The sequence below is a fragment of the Capra hircus genome, chromosome 1 (assembly GCF_001704415.2).
Source record: "Capra hircus breed San Clemente chromosome 1, ASM170441v1, whole genome shotgun sequence".
In the NCBI taxonomy this organism is placed as follows: Eukaryota; Metazoa; Chordata; class Mammalia; order Artiodactyla; family Bovidae; genus Capra; species Capra hircus.
The window spans coordinates 51,678,455-51,696,726 of NC_030808.1; the positions used below are offsets into that span (position 1 = coordinate 51,678,455).

Here is an 18,272-nt window from a genome sequence, read left to right on the forward strand (position 1 = left end):
ATACAAAATAAAATAACCAAAGCCTAAGGCAATTTGAATTGAGAGAAGAGACCATTTAAATATAAACCTCATACTACCCAGCCTAAAACATAAGGTAAATTATTTCCTATGTCTCTTAGTCTATTTAACGATATATTTTCAACAACTCAGCAGCACATTCATTTTTATTTTCAAAGTTATGTCGGCTATTTTTTTTTTCCTAAATCCCAACCATATCTGTCAATCTGGCTTTAGTAAGAGTAATCAACTATGAGGAGGTCTAATAATTTCCATTGTTTTCAGTCATCCAGACAGAGAAGATCTGGGATTAAAGGCAAAAGAGAGAGGGAGAGACGGGCAGATTCCTTGCGGTATAGAAGGGATCTATATTCACCAATTCCAACTTTTCAGGTGGATAATTTGAGGTTTGTATCTTCAACGGTTTTAACCACTCCATCCAATACTAACCAAACGTCCCCAAAGACACTTCACTGAAATAGAAACAAAACACTATCTACCTTACTCACTTTTTCTTCTAATTCTGTGCTTTCGGACTACATTTTATTCGTCTCACATTCTGTTAAAAATAACTTGAGGATGGGAACACAGTCTATGCTATCTCCTTCATCAGCACCTAGCCTGGCACCGTATGCAATGAAGCACTTACAAAATGCCTTGGGATGATATTACTAGACACGGAGCCACCGCACGTATGAAACTCTGAGGTCAGCATTTTCTAACATGCTTTCAGGCAATGCCTGATGTGAAGAAGAATCACAAAATACTAAAATTAAACGAGGCCTTTACGCTGTTAAAATACAGTTCTTACCACTACCACCAGCACCACGAGAAAATAGTTCCAAACTTCCCACGCATAGTTTATGCTCCTCCGCTCGCACGCTCCCTCCGATGACTGTGCGCCTGCGCCCTAGTGGGTGGTGCCTTTGCCCCTGGCTGCTGCTGCAGCTAAGTCGCTTCAGTTGTGTCCGACTCCTTGCGACTCCATAGACGGCAGCCCACCAGGCTCCCCCGTCCCTGGGATTCTCCAGGCAAGAACACTGGAGTGGGTTGCCGTTTCCTTCTCCAATGCGTGAAAGTGGAGTCGCTCAGTCGCGTCTGACTCTTCGCGACCCCATGGACAGCAGCCTTCCAGGCTCTTCCATTTCCAGGCAAGAGTACTGGGTTGCCATTGCCTTCTCCATTGCCCCTGGCCTTACCCTCAATTTCTCTTCCCCTGCCACCTGCGGCTTCCTGATCCGCGCTTGCGCAGGGGTCTCGGGTGGCCAAGCTGTCAAGAGAAGGGCCCAAGTGGGCGCTTGAAGGGCCCAAGATTGTCCATAGCCACAGAGGGGCGCGGAAATGGTAGAAAATTCACCGCTGCCATTTCCAGAAAGAGGGTTCTATGGTTTTCTCCGTTAAGCTCCCAATTTTGATGCACACTCTGTCTCAGATGGGCTTTTATTCCTGAATCTTGGCTAAGCGCCTTAGGCTTAATCTATTGGCCTTGAAATTATTCGGCAGTTCCATTACTTGTCTACCTCCTTGTTACTACAGTAATCCATTATATAGTCTTATTTGGAATAAACATGACGAGTCAACTCCATTCATGTAATCACAGATAACAGTGCTAAAAATCAACAGCAGAAGAAATGCCAAGAGGCCAGTGTTAGAAGATATACCTATTAGTGAAGTAAACTAAATATTCCTTCTTGTAACCAAAGATCTTTACACCAAAAACTCAATTGTAGGTAGAGTAACACCAAGCATTTATTATTTTTGACATAGTAATAATAGCAATCATAATTTTTACTATCTCTCTTATTAACAGCTAATATTGAAATGTAAAATGGCTTCCCATGTGTCTCAGTGGTAAAGAATCCATCTACTAGTGCAGGTGACCCAGGAGACTTGGGTTCCATCCCTGAGTTGGGAAGATCCCCTGGAGGAGGAACTGGCAACCTGCTCCACTCTTCTTGCCCGGGAAATCCCATGGATGGAGGAGCCTGGTGGGCTACAGTCCATGGGGTTGCAAAGAGCTGGAAATGACCAAGTAACTGAAGGCATACACAGAGAGAAATGTAAAAAGAAAACAATGTTATTGAATTTTTCTTAGATTGAGCATGTGTGTGCCAAGTCACATCTGACTCTTTGTGATGCTATGGACGGTAGCCCGCCAGGCTCCTCTGTCCATGGGGTCCTCAGGCAAGAATACTGGAGTGGATTGCCATTTCCTTTTCCAGGGGATCTTCCTGACCCAGGGATCGAACCCATGTTTCCCTGCCCTCCTCCAGGGAATTATCCCGACCCAGGGATGGAACCTGCAACTCTTATGTCTCCTGCATTGACATGTGGGTTCTTTACCACAAGCGCCACACTTAGATTAAGTTAGAAGCCCCTCTCTTAGACTAAGTTCCATTAATAGTGTGAAAGTGAAAGTATTAGTCATTCCGTTCTGTCCAACTCTTTGCGACTCCATAGACTGTAGCCCACCAAACTTCTCTGTCCGTGGGAATTTCCAGGCAAGAATACTGGAGTGGATTGCCATTTCCTTCTCCAGGGGATCTTCCTGACCTGGGGATCGAACCCATGTTTCTTGCACTGCAGGCAGAGTCTTTGCCATCTTAGCCATCAGCAAAGCCCTTATTAGTACTGCAAATGTTCTCAAGTAGCAGACATGAATAGAATAAATTAATGTTGCATTATTATATATAGATATCTTTATATCAGTAGTTATAGAAACTATATATGCAAAACTAAATATACACTGCGTGTGTATTAGTCGCTCAGTCATGTCCGACTATTGGCAACCCCATGGACTGTAGCCCGCCAGGCTCCTCTGACTATGGAATTCTCCAGGCAAGAATATTGGATTGGGTTGCCCCCTTCTCCAGGGTATCTTCCTGACACAAGAATTGAACCTGGGTCCTCCACATTGCAGGCAGATTCTCTACCATTTGAGCTACCGGGGAAGCCTCATATACTCTATAGTATAACATAGTATATTTGCAGAGAAGATCCATTTCTCAGTAACCCAAAGAAATTTGGAAACCATTTATGCTTACAGTTTTCTTGGATACTGGCATTCAATACAATTTGAGTAGAACAATTTGATAACAGCAGATAATTTGGGTTATACCATCAAGGTGGCAAAAAGCATGTTTCAATATACTATGAATTTTGTACAATGAAACACTGATAAATTAATTCTTGACCAAAAAGAAAATGTTTCAGCCTCCTTTTGAAACACAAGCATCATCATTCATTGCTTTCTGTCTTTGTGTTTCTACCAGGTAGGCTGCATATAGCCAGATCTGATAAGAACTGCACAGACAGAAATATTGAAAATTCATATGCAACTTATGAAAATCATTAAAATGAGATTCAAGTACTGACATGGTGGAATTTTGGTGTTTTAGTTTTTCTCATTTAAGAAGTTTCTAAATATACTTTAGCATTTGAATAGAAACAAATATTTCTAATACTTCCTTCCAGGTCTATATAAATTCCTCCTAATTTCACTCTTCTCTGTAGAAATAAAATGTGTATCTAGTTTACATAGGCACAGCATAGTACAAAGGCTCCTAGTAAGTAAGTGCTCATATTTCATTTAGCGGATATTTACTACAAATGTGTGCAAACTTGTATAAAGCACTTGTATAAAGTGCTAGTGTACTAGGGATCATGTAAAGATACATAAAAAGGATAATCAGCTTTCCTGATTTGTAATTTTAAAAGATAAAATGAATACAAATAAAATAAAATAGTAAAGAGAAGAAATGAAATAAAATGATAAAATAAAAAAGGATGGGGAGATTATTTTTCTACCTCTTGGGCTCCTTCTTATATGATTATCATATTGTTGTTCTACATTTTGCTAAATTACTATAAAAAGCTTAAAGGCAGATTCTATCATATTTTTCACCCTATCTTTAACATCTGCCATAATGAAGAAGAGGCTTTCCTGGTGGCTCAGGCAGTAAAGAATTTGCCTGCAATGCAGGAGACCTGGGTTCAGTCCCCAGGTTGGAAGGTCCTCTGGAGGAGGGCATAGCAACCCACTCTAGTATTCTTGCCTGAAGAATCCCATGGACAGAGGAGCCTGGCAGGCTACAGCCCATGGGGTCACAGAGTCGGACACGACTGAGCAACTAAGCACAGCACATAATGAAGAATATAAATTTAAGTGAGTAAATAAACATTAAAATGTCACATAAGAGAGAGAAACAAAATGCTACAAGCACTAAAATCAACACTGAATGCAACTGCCCCAAGTATTAAGGAAACAGCTTATTATTATTTGAAATAAATGATTTAAATGTTTTCTCAAAATCCGCCATTTGTGATTTGAGGTGGGGACTTCAGAAGTTAGAAACAGCATTCTTAGCAATATCTAGAGCCAAATCTAAATCTTTGAAGAGTAGTTCAGGCTGGATTTCTAGGTTTATCCTAACAGGATGTAATTTTGTATATAAATATACATGTGATTTTGTAAATATTAAAAGATTCTTCTCTAGTCATGTTCCTCATGGAGAAAGAGTCTGAGCAAAAATCAAACGCTGAAACAAGGCCCCTACTTTTAAAATTGTTTTACTGAATCTGAGGGGATCCGGGCAGCACCTTATTACCTAATCCCATGGAAGAGCTGGAATACGGATAATTCTAGCAGCCCACAGTGGCTATAGTTCTGAAACAAATAACATGAACTCCCATGCTCAAACACACACGTCTGCATATGGACCGACTTCCATCCAGGAGATAGACCTGACCCTGACCACTTCCATCCAGGTGATAGACCTGACCCTGACCGACTTCCGTCTAGGAGATAGACCTGACCCTTTTAGAAATGGCAGAGTAAATCAGGAAATCAGCTCCAAGGATTCTGTCCTTCTGCTCTGCTTCAGGGACCCAAATTCACATCCTAATGGTTTTAAGTTTCCATGACCAAACCCAAGAACAAGGGGCAGAAGACCTGAAGGCCCACAAATAGCCCATCCACGCTCTTCTGTGGAGACAAAACAGTTTTCTCCAACATCCTTGGAAAAATGTGAAGGATCTGTTCGCGACTGAACTGCTTCACCCCTGTTGTATGTAAATTATTCATTACCCTCTCCTTTGCCACATTTTGCACTCCATTTTCTCTGCTCACTTCATCAGCTATCTCAATTGACTTGTGCTCTGCTCTCTTAAGAAACTTAAAGACGAAACTGCATTCATTAGCCAAATAACCGAATCATACATTTCTTTTCGATATATTGGGGAGTATGGAAGGTGCTTTGGAATTTCTTTAATAGCTTTTTAGAAAACAACTCCTTAAATTATTCTATGTTAAATCTTTGAAATGCTTTGTCTAACTTTCTCTGATAGCATGATATTGCGCTAAAACATTGGAGTGTTAGGAAAACCTTATTTCTGTTGTCAGTACTTCACTGTGAACAGCAGGGGGCAATAGCATATCAAAAATTGTGGAAACTGTCTCAGGCTCTCAGAAACGCTGTTGAATTGCGGCACTGGGTCTGTGTTTCCCAGCCCGATGATCTCAGCTCTAAGATGAAGTCTTTTGCTTTGTGTCCTATTTTACAATGCACTGTTCAGTTTTCTGTGAGTTGTGACTTATTCAGACAGCATTTCACTGTCAGCTTAGCTTAAGATAAAAAAGGTGAAAAAAAAAAGGGGGGGGAGGAGAAAATTAAAGTGCAGCCAAACGAAATACAAAAAGACAAATAATCCTGCCTGTATTTAAAGTTTGTCCCTTCTCTGTTCCCATCCACTGCAATCTTGAACATAGTTTTTCTGGATTACAGACTTAATTTACCCTTAAACCTTCCCACATAGATGCACGCATTTCATTTTACCTTCTCTGTCATACAATTTTCTGTTAAAACACCAGATATCTGTATAAAAAAGGAAAAATTGTTTTAAGCTGAACACTTTTTAAAAGAATTGAGAAAAAAACTTCTATGTTGTGTGCTAGCCTTTGGTCAAGCATCTCTGTATAGAATTTTTATATTTTTCTGCCTTTTAAACATTTATTAGTCAAGATACGTTTCATTGTTATGTTTCAATAAAGTTTTTCCCCTGTGAATTCACACCTTCAGCTAAACGGCAAAAAAGCTGAAGTTGCGAAGCTACAGCTGATGAATTTGGGGGTAGAATATAATGTAGAAACTAGAACATCAAAGATTTGAGAATATATTCAAGGATCATTTCCACTGCATTGGAAGGTGTTTCATAATCCAGCCTTCAAAATCAGCAGAGATTAAACTATTTCACGCATAATTTGAGTTACACCTTAAAATATAAAACTGCTGAGACTGGCTTCTTCTCCCACCTAGGCTGAAATTCCCAGAGTTATTAATTTATTACCATGGGATGGCGAAGTAATATTATTTCAACATGTGGCAACAAAATTCCTCTTCAAGGGATATTTCTTCCCTCCTTGAGACTGAGGGCCTATCTGATACTCTTGACTTTATCCCTTCTGGCCTGTCTCCTAGTATTCGGCTGCACACAGCATTCCAGTCACACCAGCCTCCTTGCTGGTCTTTGAAAACACACCAAGTAATCACGTGTCTCTAGGCCTTGCTGTTCTCTCAGTCAGGATAAATCTTACTCCATTTATCTAAATGACTCTTTCCTTCACCTACTTCAAGAGCATGTCCAGGGACTTCCCTGGTGGTCCCATAGCTAACACTCTGTGCTCCCAATATAGAGGCCCCGGGTTCAATCCCTGACCAGGGAACTAGATCTCATAAACCTCAACTAACAGTCTGCATTCCACAACTGAGACCAGAGTAGCCTAATAAATAACTTTTTTTAAAAAAGAGTATGTCCAAAAGTCAGTTTCTCCATGACGCTTTCCCTGACCACTTACTTAAAATAGAAAATTTCCCCCAGCATTTCCTACACTCCTTGTCCTCCTTTATCTTCCTCATTAGTACTTATCACCAAATATGCCACATACTATATTTAAATATAATAAAAGTGAGTTATCTGAGACCAAACATATCAACTAATAGGGACTTAACCCCCCATATTACAAGGACAAACAAAGCGGTTGATCCTAAAACAAAATCCAACTTTTTGCTGCAGGTAAAAGACAAACACATACCAAAAACAAAATAATTCAGAAATGTTAATAATGAAAGGAGGCAAAAAGGTATATCAAGAAACTACAAAGAAAGAACTAATATTTTGAAATCCAATTGAACAGAATTTAGACCAAAGCCTATTACCAAGTCAAAGAGCATTTTACAAGTTTAAAGGCTACCATCACAGTGAAAATAAAATATTTATGAAAGATATGCAGCAAATAACACAGTAGCTTCTTTCACTTAGCAGAAACTACAAGAGTCAAAGAGACTAGAAATACATTAGTAGCACTTTAGTATACTTCTCTTAGTCCAAGACCAAAAATGGTACGAAAAACACTTATAATAGTTGAGTCTGTAGTTATATTCAGAGACATCTATACCTCAATAAATTACAGTGAGAAAAATACAAATAATATCCTCCATCAATGACATGATAAAAGTATGAATCCATAACAAGCAAAGCACAAGAAAATCTTCCCACATTGAAATTTTAAGTTTTCTATTAAACTTAGGTTGGCTCAAGGAAAAACAACAACTGGTAATGAAATTTTCTAGAAAAAAAATAATGAAAATATGATATCAGGGTTTGTAGGATACTGCTAAAAGGTGTTCAGAAAAAGATTCATGAATTTAAAAATTTATATCAATAAAAATGAGAGAAGATAAGTTAGATATTATACTCAAAAAGTTATAAATATTTAAGGCTTGCTTTTTTCCTCCCCATTTTGGACTTAATTTTCTTTTTAATTAAGCAACCTAGACTTGAAAACAACCTGAAGCAAACCTAGCTGTATCAAACTGCATTTAGCACTTCTATAATTCATGATCACATTGGTACTGTTATTTTGAAACTACTATATATATTAAGGGAAAAAGTAAATATGCAATCATTTAACATTCGGAATCATGCTTTTCAGCAGAAAAGAGATGCAACATAAAATCAAATAAGTAGAAAATTACATAATCTTTCATTAAAATTGGAATATCTGCACAAATTTATGATTTATTTTTCTTTGAAAAACCATGTAATTCCTACATCTTGTATTCTACTTGTCTGAGAAGTAACAATAAGCCTTTTAGTCATGAAGATCCTATATGCACAAAGTGTGATCACCAAATACCATTTTCAGTGAAAACAATGATGACTCTTTTGAGAAATGTCTCATTCTAGGTGTGGAACAGTAAATGAGACTGTTCCAACATGAGACTGGGACTCGGGGTCTTCATATATTTAAGCAATAGAGGAAAATAGAGGAGATGACTCTATTTACATTACCAATAAACTGAAAAATTATCCTAGGAGTAAATGTCATAAGAACTGTGCAAAATCTATATGAGAAAAACTTTGACGCTTTTCTGAAAGATAGACAACTGTGACTTGAATAACAGGAAAAATAAACCTTGCTCCTCAATTGAATAATAAAAAATTATAAATGCCATTTTTCAAAGTATGTTTCATGTAGCTAGTTTCTGTAGTGTACATGGAAGAAATAAATAAGCAACATTATTTCCCCCAAAACCAGGAAATCAAAAATAAGAAAACAGCAATAAGCTATTCTGTCAATAACTGGCTCTCCCAGATATTGAAATATACAGTTTCTATAACTTAAAGAATATATTATTAGCACTTGAGTAGACAATCAAATCAATGGAAAAAATAGAAAATATAGATGTAGAGCCAAGAATGATGTGAAAATGTATGTATGTGATAAAAGTGGTACCTCAAATCACTGGGAGATAAGTGAACTTTTAAAAATTTAATGCTTTTAAAAATTAAATGCTGTTAGAACAGCTAAGTAGGTCTTTGAACTAGGAAAAAAGTGGATATAACATTACCCAAGTGGAATTCCAGCCAATAAAAGCCAAAATAGTTAACATGAATCTTACAATGAAGACCAATTTGATTATCCAAATAGAAAGACATTCTGGAAAACCACTGGTCTGAACTTTCCAAAAAAGCCAATGCCACAAAAAAACAATAAACAAAAAAAGCTGAGGAAGCAGTCTAAATTGAAGGAAGCTAGAGACTTGATAACTCAAATCAATAGGTGATCCTTGTTAAATCATGAATTTATATTTTACAAACAAGTATAGGGGAAGCAAGGGTTGGGGGTGGGGGGGACAATCAAGGAAATTCTAATATGGATTATATACTAAGTTACAGAAATGTACCAATGTTTAGTGCATTCCGACTCCCTATGTTGGAAAAATCTAGTGATATACATCCTAATGACATACCACTGTGATCCTACTGGACAGTAGTCGTCAATCGGGGCGATTATGCCCTCCCCTCCCCTGTCACACAATGTCTGAAAACGTTTTTGGTGGTCACAAGTTGGGGAGGGGAGGGGAGGTTTGCTACTGGTATCTAGCAGCCTCTAAAGCCAGGAGTGCTACTAAACATTGCACAATGCACTCCCCTCACAACAAAGAAACATCATGCTAAAAATCAATAGCGCCACAGCTGACAAACCCTGATGTAGGAGAATTCCTTACTCTTACGGGATAGTAATAAGATACTGGGTTCCCTGGTGGCTCAGCCGGTAAGAATCTGGTTGCAATGCAGGAAACCCAGGTTTGATCCTTGGGTCCAGAAGATCCTCTGAAGGGAAGGGCTACCCACTCCTGTATTCTTGCCGGGAGAATTCCATGGACAGAGGAGCCTGGCGGGCTACAGGGTACGGGCTTGCAAACAATTTGTCACGTCTGAGCGACTACGCAACTAAGACACACACACACACACACACGAGATATTATGCTGAATTAAATGAAACTGCCTTCTGTTCAGTTCAAATATCCGTAATATTGAAGGGTGAAGGGATATGGTGTTCACAACTGTCAAACTGTTCAGCAAAAAAGACACCGTACACATCCTTCCGCCCTGCTTCCTCCCCCATGGGCTACCGAAGCAGGGTCGCACTCCTCCAGGGCGTGCTGACCCGCCGAGCCTGCGCGATGGGAGGATCCTGCGAGCAACCACTGCGCAGGCGCTGGGTGGCAGCCGCACCCACGCGGCGCTTGTCCAAAAGTTACAGATGTGCACAGGGAGCTCGCAGTCCGCGCGGCTGCCTACGGCAGAGGAGAGAGAGAACTCCGCAGGGCGCGCCGTTGGCTTCTGCGTGAGTGACAACGCTGCTTTCCCAGTTCGACCCCGTCTCCTCTGCGCTCGGCGGAGGGCTGCAGTGAGCATCGTTTATCCTTCGCCAGGAAGAGCCAGTTGTGTTTGGTCCCTCGTGCCTGGCCATCCCCAGGCTGGATTCTTCGGAGGTGGGCTTTTACACTCTCCTTAGTGGATTCTGACTTCTTGTGTCTGACGAGCCTGGGCAGTACTACCTCTCCTGACCAGGGACCGAAAGTGCCCTGGTAGGCTCATTCCACACCCGGCTTCTCGTCAGGAAGAGCTTACCCAGGTAACATTTTTAAATACCTTAAAGTTTTCAGCCTAGAGTTTCCTAAGGAGTCAGCCGACTTTTTCTGTAAAAAAGCCAGAGAGCAGACGTTTTAGGACTTGCAGGCCAGGAACAGTCGTTTTTGTCGCTTCTCTTTTAACAATCTAATAAAAATGTAAATAAATAAATAAAACGCTCTTAGCTTCGGACTTCACAGAAACGTGAGGATTACAGTGTTTAGACTACAGTCTTTCAATTTACCCAGCACGGAGGCTAGAGCTTTAGCCCCCAGTTCAACCACAGTTTTGCAGTAGACTCAGGTTCCTGGAGGACTACGACCCACCCCGCGAGTGTACTGGGCCCCGCCTACCGAGGCTGAGCTTACCATCTTTGGGGTCCCTACACCTGCACTTCTGCTTTTCCCTGATGAGTGTGGCCAATAGTGAGTTCCTGGCAGTCAGCAAAGCTGCTGGGAAATCCCCAGACCCACAGCCACACCCTCCTTCACTCTAAAAGGGCAGTCTCTTCCTATCTGGGAGCAAAAATCAAAATCCTTACACTGAGACTGGATGAGTATAAACAATACAAGATCTCACAATGCAGTATCAACTGTATTTGTAATTTGTATAGCATTTTTTCTATTGATAAATGTAGTGTATTTATGCCCACTATGGTAATTTGGGAAATGCTGGAAAATAGAAGAAAATAAAAATTCAGCATACTCCCAAGCCACAAAAATGAACCATCAAAATGTTTACGTATTTGTTTAGTTGGTCTTTTAAGTGTATATGAATAGGATAACTTACTGAACTGGATTTCTAAAAAATGTTTCTTAATCAACTTTTGTTGAAGTATAAAATCCAGGAAAGTGATCAAATTGTAAATGAACAGTTCAATAAACTTTCGAAGGCTAACACAAACATATCCTTACATCTACCACCCAGATCAAGAGATAGGGCATACCTAGCTCCTCCAGCCCCATATTCAGTCAAGGGCAGCTTCTTCCCAAATATAACCATCTTCTTATCCTCAAATTCATAGATTAGTTTAATGTCTTCAAATTCACGTGACCTGAATTAATCAGTAAATTTTCTTTAATTTCATGTGAAATGAATTAGTAAATATCCTGTAATATTTTATTTCTTTCCCTCCATATTACATTTGAGATTCATTCAGTGTTGATTGTAATGTCTGTGTATTTTGTTTTATGCTGTACAGCATTTAATTGTGTGAATATACTGCAATTTATCATTTATACTGTTGTTTTTTAAATTTAAGCTATATTGAGATATAGTTCCCATACCCTACAATTTTCATCCATTTAAAATGTACAGTTTAATATTTGTATAGTATATTTACAGATAAGTGCAACCACTGGCAGGCACAGTCAATTTCAGAACATTTTCATCACCTCAAAACAGCTCCATACTCTTTAGCTATCACTCCCCTACCCTGCATCCTCTCCAGCCCGAAGGAACTACTTTTTGCCTCTATAGATTTGCCTATTCTAGACAGTTCATAAAACTGGTCCCTTATACTGATACTAAATATTGTGATTGGTTCCTTATAGTGAATATTCATGTTATTTCCAGGTTTGGAGCTAGAAATACAAATAATACTTCTGTGAACATCATTATACTTAATCAGCATATTATATGTATCTAAGCTATATATGTGTCGAATAGATACATATTTCTATGGGATATATATCTAAAAGTAGAATAGCTCCAACATAGGTTATATACATGGTTAGCTATGTAGTTGATGGTGCCAAACAGTTTTCAAATTTACACTCCCCCCAGCAGCAGATGAGACTTCATTGCTCCAAACCCTCACCAGCATTTGGTGGTTGTGTGGTTTCAATTTACACTCCTCGGATGACTAATGGGAAAAGGGTGTCTTTTCATGTAATTATTAGTTGTTTGAAGATCCTCTTTAGTAAAATGCCTTTAAGGTCTTCATTTCATTTTTAGAGGGGTTGTCTTTTTCTGTTTGATTTATATATTTTAGATGTGAGTCCATTTTCATTTATGAGTACTGCAATCAAACAGATACTTTTTCTTATCTGACTTGCATTTTAACCATCTCATTGTTAAATTTTAATGACTGTAAATTTTAAACTTTTACTGAAGTCTTAATTTCTAAGTTTTCTTCTATGGTTAGTGCCTTTGCTATCCTAAGAAACCATCGCCTACAAGAACCTTCTCCTATTTTACAATCTAAAAACATGTTTTTCTTTGCATCTTTAAATCCACTAACCACAAATCGATTTTAGAGTATGGCGTGCAGTAAGTGTTAATTTTTTTTTTCTCATATAGCTGTCCAGCTGATCCAGATGCTTTTCTTGAGACTTCTTTTCTCATTGCCCTGCAGTGTTACCTTTCTCATAAATCAATAGAAACATAAATCAGTACAGATATTGGAATTAATAGGCAAGGTCTTTAACCGTGACAAATATATTAAGGAATCTTAACAAAAATAAGATGTAATATATGAAGAAGTAGAGAATTTCAAGCGAGAAACAAATCTTATTTTGTGAGATGGAAGTCCTACAACTGAAAAATACAGTATCTGAAATTATTTGATAAGTTATCAGTAGGTCGACACAATGATGAAAGCATCATTAAACTTGAAGTCAGGTTGCTAGAAATCATCCAAATATAACTGCACTGAGACAAAACTATTGTCAATAAACAAAGCAGCAGTGACTGATCAGAATAGCATCAAGTGGCCCAAAATATATGAAATTTAACTTCTAAAAAAGCAAAGGGAGAGAACCTGGGACAGAAATATATTTGAAAAAATATTGGCCAAAGCGTTCCAAAATTGATCAACTCTGTATTACCCAGGACATTTGCTTGTTTCCAAGGAAGAGAGTGGATCCCAGCACCCTAGCTTGCCATGAATGGAATTTGGAAGTGAGCGTAAATAAACTTCTACATCTACATGAATGAGCAGAACATTTTAAAGGCACACAAAATTGGGGGAAATACCTTGTTGGGTGGAACTGTCCCAAACATTACTATACTTTTGACATAAACTTTGCTTACCCACTAAAGCCCAGAGTAATAGTAATACCAAAATGTCCTCCCAGGTTTTCAGAATATCCCCTCAGTGCATAGTATGGCCCTACATCCATTGAGAGCCCCTCTCTCCTGTGATCTGCCACTTCCTTCTTTCCCACCTCATCTTCTAACGTTCACCTCTCTCAAACCAGTCTGGCATCTTTCCATCTGAGGGCTTTGGGGACGGCTTTTCTTGCTTCCTGAATGGTCCTCTCCCAAACATCCATATGACTGACACTTTTCTCCTCCTCAGGTCTTTGTCCAAACATCACTCTCTCAGTAAGACCTAGAAATTAAACAAAACAAAACAGAAAACTTGCATGTTCATTCCCATATCCCCAGTTTATTTTTATCTGTAGCCTTTATTTGAAATGCTATATATTTTAATTATTTGATTTCCTTACTGTCTCACCTTCCCCACTCATAAAATATAAGTTTCAGTGAGGAGGGAGAGGAATTTACCAATTTTGTTCTCTTAGTGTCTTCAGGACCTCAAATGAGTAAAAAATTTTAACGATAACATTTTTCTCAGAGATGGCATGTGGGCAACCTTAGTGTATTCCTAATAACCCCTAAATCATTCAAGATATTCTTTCAGTGTTTCATAAATAAGAAAGTCCTGACAGTACTCCAGTAATTTTTACATTTTTGAAGTATGTTTGAGTGTCTTAGAATAAAGGATTACAGCGCTAAAAGATCCAGCTTTTTACCAAAGAGAATAAGAAATGTGATATGGTTGTTTCCAAAGCAACAAAAAGCTTTACCTCATTAAGTAGACTGAGGGCTTCTCCTTATTAGATTGAAAAATCCAATCAAATAGCTGAGGGCTGCCTCACAAAGAAAAAATACTTAGAGCTATCATCAAAAAGAAATTTGCCTATTCAATTCTAAGCTAATTTGTACCAACTTTTTTTTTCCTTCAGGCATTCAGGCATCAGGATCAATGATGAACTTTCAAAAAGGAAAAAGATGGAAAATCATCGAAATTATCATAATCTGTGCTCCCAACTAAATGAGTGTTTCCTTGTAGCATGAGCAGTCAAAGGAAATTATATTCCTGTGTTATTTAGTCTACCAACAGCCTATTTGCACACTGTCTTCATCTAGACTATTCTTGAAAGCAGAGCCTGAGACAAAGGTAGAGACATACTCTATTTGGAAATGTGGTCCCAGGGAACAAGGATGAGACAAGGGAGAAAACAGGTGGAAAAGGAAAGAATGTCCAAGCAAAAAAGGTAGTGTTAGTGAGTGGTCCACTAGTGTTCTTGGCTACTTAGTGCAGAACCTTCCCAGTATCCTAATTAAACTGTGTCTCAGAATTGTCTGCCTGAGGGATGAAAAGAAGAAGCATTTATCTGTCAGCGGATATCACCTGTGTGCTGAGGGCTGCTCCCATGGGGCAGCAACACCCCCACGAAGAGAGCCTCACTGGGCTACAGCATCACACGCACTGTAGCAGAGACGCTTCAGGACAAGAAGCTAGATTCTTGATACAAGCCTGAGATGAGGCACTGTCAGCACAGAACAGGGTGAAACCTGCCCAGAGCTGTTCACCAAAGCCACAGCTGGAACTGGAGGTGGAAGAGATGGGAGGCAGTGCACAGGAGGCATCTCTGAAGCCTGGAGAAGGTGCTGTTAGCCTTGTCTAAATCCTCTCTCCTTTCCATCATTACAGTTTCATTGTCCAGAACAGAGGTTGGCAGAGGGCTAAATAGGAAGGCTAAATGTATTTCCTAGAAGCTGTATGTTAATAACAGTTTTAACCTTGAGTAATGTGCATAAGAAATAGAAAGTGACATTAGAACTTGAAAAAACTTGTTACTCTATTGGATAGCAGTATTAGATATCCTCTAAATTCATGTAATCTGAGAAGTAATCATAAATTGGAGAAATAAAATCAACCATTTCTTATATTTCTATCAGCTTTATAAATCAGTGTCATTAGTTTTTCCTAAGATATTGTCTTTTATTGTTACATAGCACTAGTGATATAGAAATTACAACCAATGAAGGGAACACTGGTAGGAACACAGGAATGAAAAATGTTGGAATAATTTCCATCACATAAAGGGTTGGTATTAATATAGGTTGGAATCAAGGCAGGAGATGGGGGATAACTGCACATTTTGACTTGGGGTTCTTCTTTGAAGTTCCATTTTACCAGAAATAATTTTCTCTCTGCCTACATCCATATGATAGCATAATCATCCTCTCTTATCTGATCTGCAATTACCATCAATAAGAATAAACTTTTGAGTTACTTAGTATGGCTTGAGTTCCTACTGTTTGCTGTTTATTAGCACAGTGCATGCATGTTAGACATGAAACATTACATCCAAACATTTCAGAATGCATGTTGTTTTAAGGTATGAAAGTATTAGTCGCTCAATCTTGTCTGACTCTTTGCGGCCCCATGGACTGGAGCCTGCCAGGCTACTCTGTCTATGGGATTCTCCAGGCAAGAATACTGGAGTGGGATGCCATTTCCTCCTCCAAGGGAATCTTCCCAACCCAGGGATTGAGCTCGGGTCTCCCACATTGCAGTCAGACGCTTTACCATCTGAGCCACCAGGGAAGGTATACCCAGGACACTTACCAAAACTAACCATATGACTGATCACAAATCATCTGAACAAATCTCAAAAGACTGACATCCTATAAGAGTATGAAATCAAAAGTCAATTATATAAAGGTAAAAAAAATGTCCCCAATGGTAGTAATGTAAGGAACATACCACTAATTATCACTAAGTCAAACTATAAATCAGAGTGGTATTTAGAAAATATTTTGAAATGAATTCTAATGAAAATACAACATATCAAAACTTGGTGGGATGCTGTGAAAGCATATGCTTATGGGATGCTGTGAAAGCATATGCTTATGGGAAATTTATATCTCGAAATGTCTAAGTATCTTAGAAACTTTACATAATGGTTAACTGTCAAAGTTTCAAGAAGCTAGAAAAATTGTGTGAAGCAGCTTTTTAGACATTGGACAACCGGAAGCAAAGGACTGGTCACTGAGCAGGTGAAACAAGGTGACCCTACTACTGTCCTGCCTTCTAGGGCTAAGCACTCTGGATCACATTGCAGGAGCTTGAGCCAAGCAGAGGAGTCTTGCAGAGCTGAGACAAAGACTGGTATTGAATGGGACAGGTGTCTTGAGTTTTCAAGGCAGAGTATCAGCAAGAAAGAAGCTATGCAGAGAAAACTTTCCCAGAAATTTGCTTACACATCCCACTGTGCCCATTGCTAAATACTAAACAATTCCCCAAAATAGCATGAAAGCAGTAAACATTTAACTTCATCAGTCATAGTGGAGAGTCCTCACAGAGAACTCCAAACTTTTACTCAGCTCTCAGGAAGTCACACACTACATGGTATCTCTAAACTAGCCCGATGATAAAATCTACACTCAGTTTCAGTTTCAGTTTGGTCGCTCAGTCGTGTCTGACTCTTTGTGACCCCATGAATCGCAGCATGCCAGGCCTCCCTGTCCATCACCATCTCCCGGAGTTCACTCAAATTCACGTCCATCGAGTCAGTGATGCCATCCAGCCATCTCATCCTCTGTCCTCCCCTTCTCCTCCTGCCCTCCATCCCTCCCAGCATCAGAGTCTTTTCCAATGAGTCAACTCTTCGCATGAGGTGGCCAAAGTACTGGAGTTTCAGCTTCAGCATCATTCCTTCCAAAGAAATCCCAGGGCTGATCTCCTTCAGAATAGACTGGTTGGATCTCCTTGCAGTCCAAGGGACTCTCAAGAGTCTTCTCCAACACCACAGTTCAAAAGCATCAATTCTTCGGCGCTCAGCTTTCTTCACAGTCCAACTCTCACATTCATACATGACCACTGGAAAAACTATAGCCTTGACTAGATGGACCTTTGTTGGCAAAGTAATGTCTCTGCTTTTGAATATGCTATCTAGGTTGGTCATAACTTTCCTTCCAAGGAGCAAGCATCTTTTAATTTCATGGCTGCAGTCACCATCTGCAGTGGTTTTGGAGCCCAAAAAATAAAGTCTGACACTGTTTCCACTGTTTCCATATCTATTTCCCATGAACTGATGGGACCATATGCCATGATCGTTTTCTGAATGTTGATCTTTAAGCCAACTTTTTCTCTCTCCTCTTTCACTTTCATCAAGAGGGTTTTTAGTTCCTCTTCACTTTCTGCCATAAGGGTGGTGTCATCTGCATATCTGAGGTGATTGATATTTCTCCCAGCAATCTTGATTCCAGCCTTGGAATTCCAATCTTGTGCTTCTTCCAGCCCAGCATTTCTTATGATGTATTCTGCATAGAAGTTAAACAAGCAGGGTGACAATATACAGGCTTGACGTACTCCTGTTCCTATTTGGAACCAGTCTGTTGTTCCATGTCCAGTTCTAACTGTTACTTCCTGACCTGCATACAGATTTCTCAAGAGGCAGGTCAGGTGGTCTGGTATTCCCATCTCTTTCAGAATTTTCCACAGTTTATTGTGATCCACACAGTCAAAGGCTTTGGCATAGTCAATAAAGCAGAAATAGATGTTTTTCTGGAACTCTCTTGCTTTTTTTATGATCCAGCGGATGTTAGCAATTTGATCTCTGGTTCCTCTGCCTTTTCTAAAACCAGCTTGAACATCCGGAAGTTCACGGTTCACATATTGCTGAAGTCTGGCTTGGAGAATTTTGAGCATTACTTTACTTGCTCAAAAAACAAGCCTCAGTAACATGAAGCTGATCCTCAGGTAACTACCTGTGAGA

At 39.3% G+C, this 18,272-nt stretch overlaps 1 long non-coding RNA gene and 1 pseudogene across 1 annotated transcript; both read left to right on the top strand.

Moving 5' to 3' along the window:
* On the top strand, positions 1,339–1,759 carry LOC102170819 (annotated as a pseudogene).
* On the top strand, positions 10,088–15,786 carry LOC102171918. Its single transcript, XR_309714.3, has 2 exons — positions 10,088–10,480; positions 14,448–15,786. It is a non-coding gene; the product is annotated as an uncharacterized LOC102171918 (long non-coding RNA).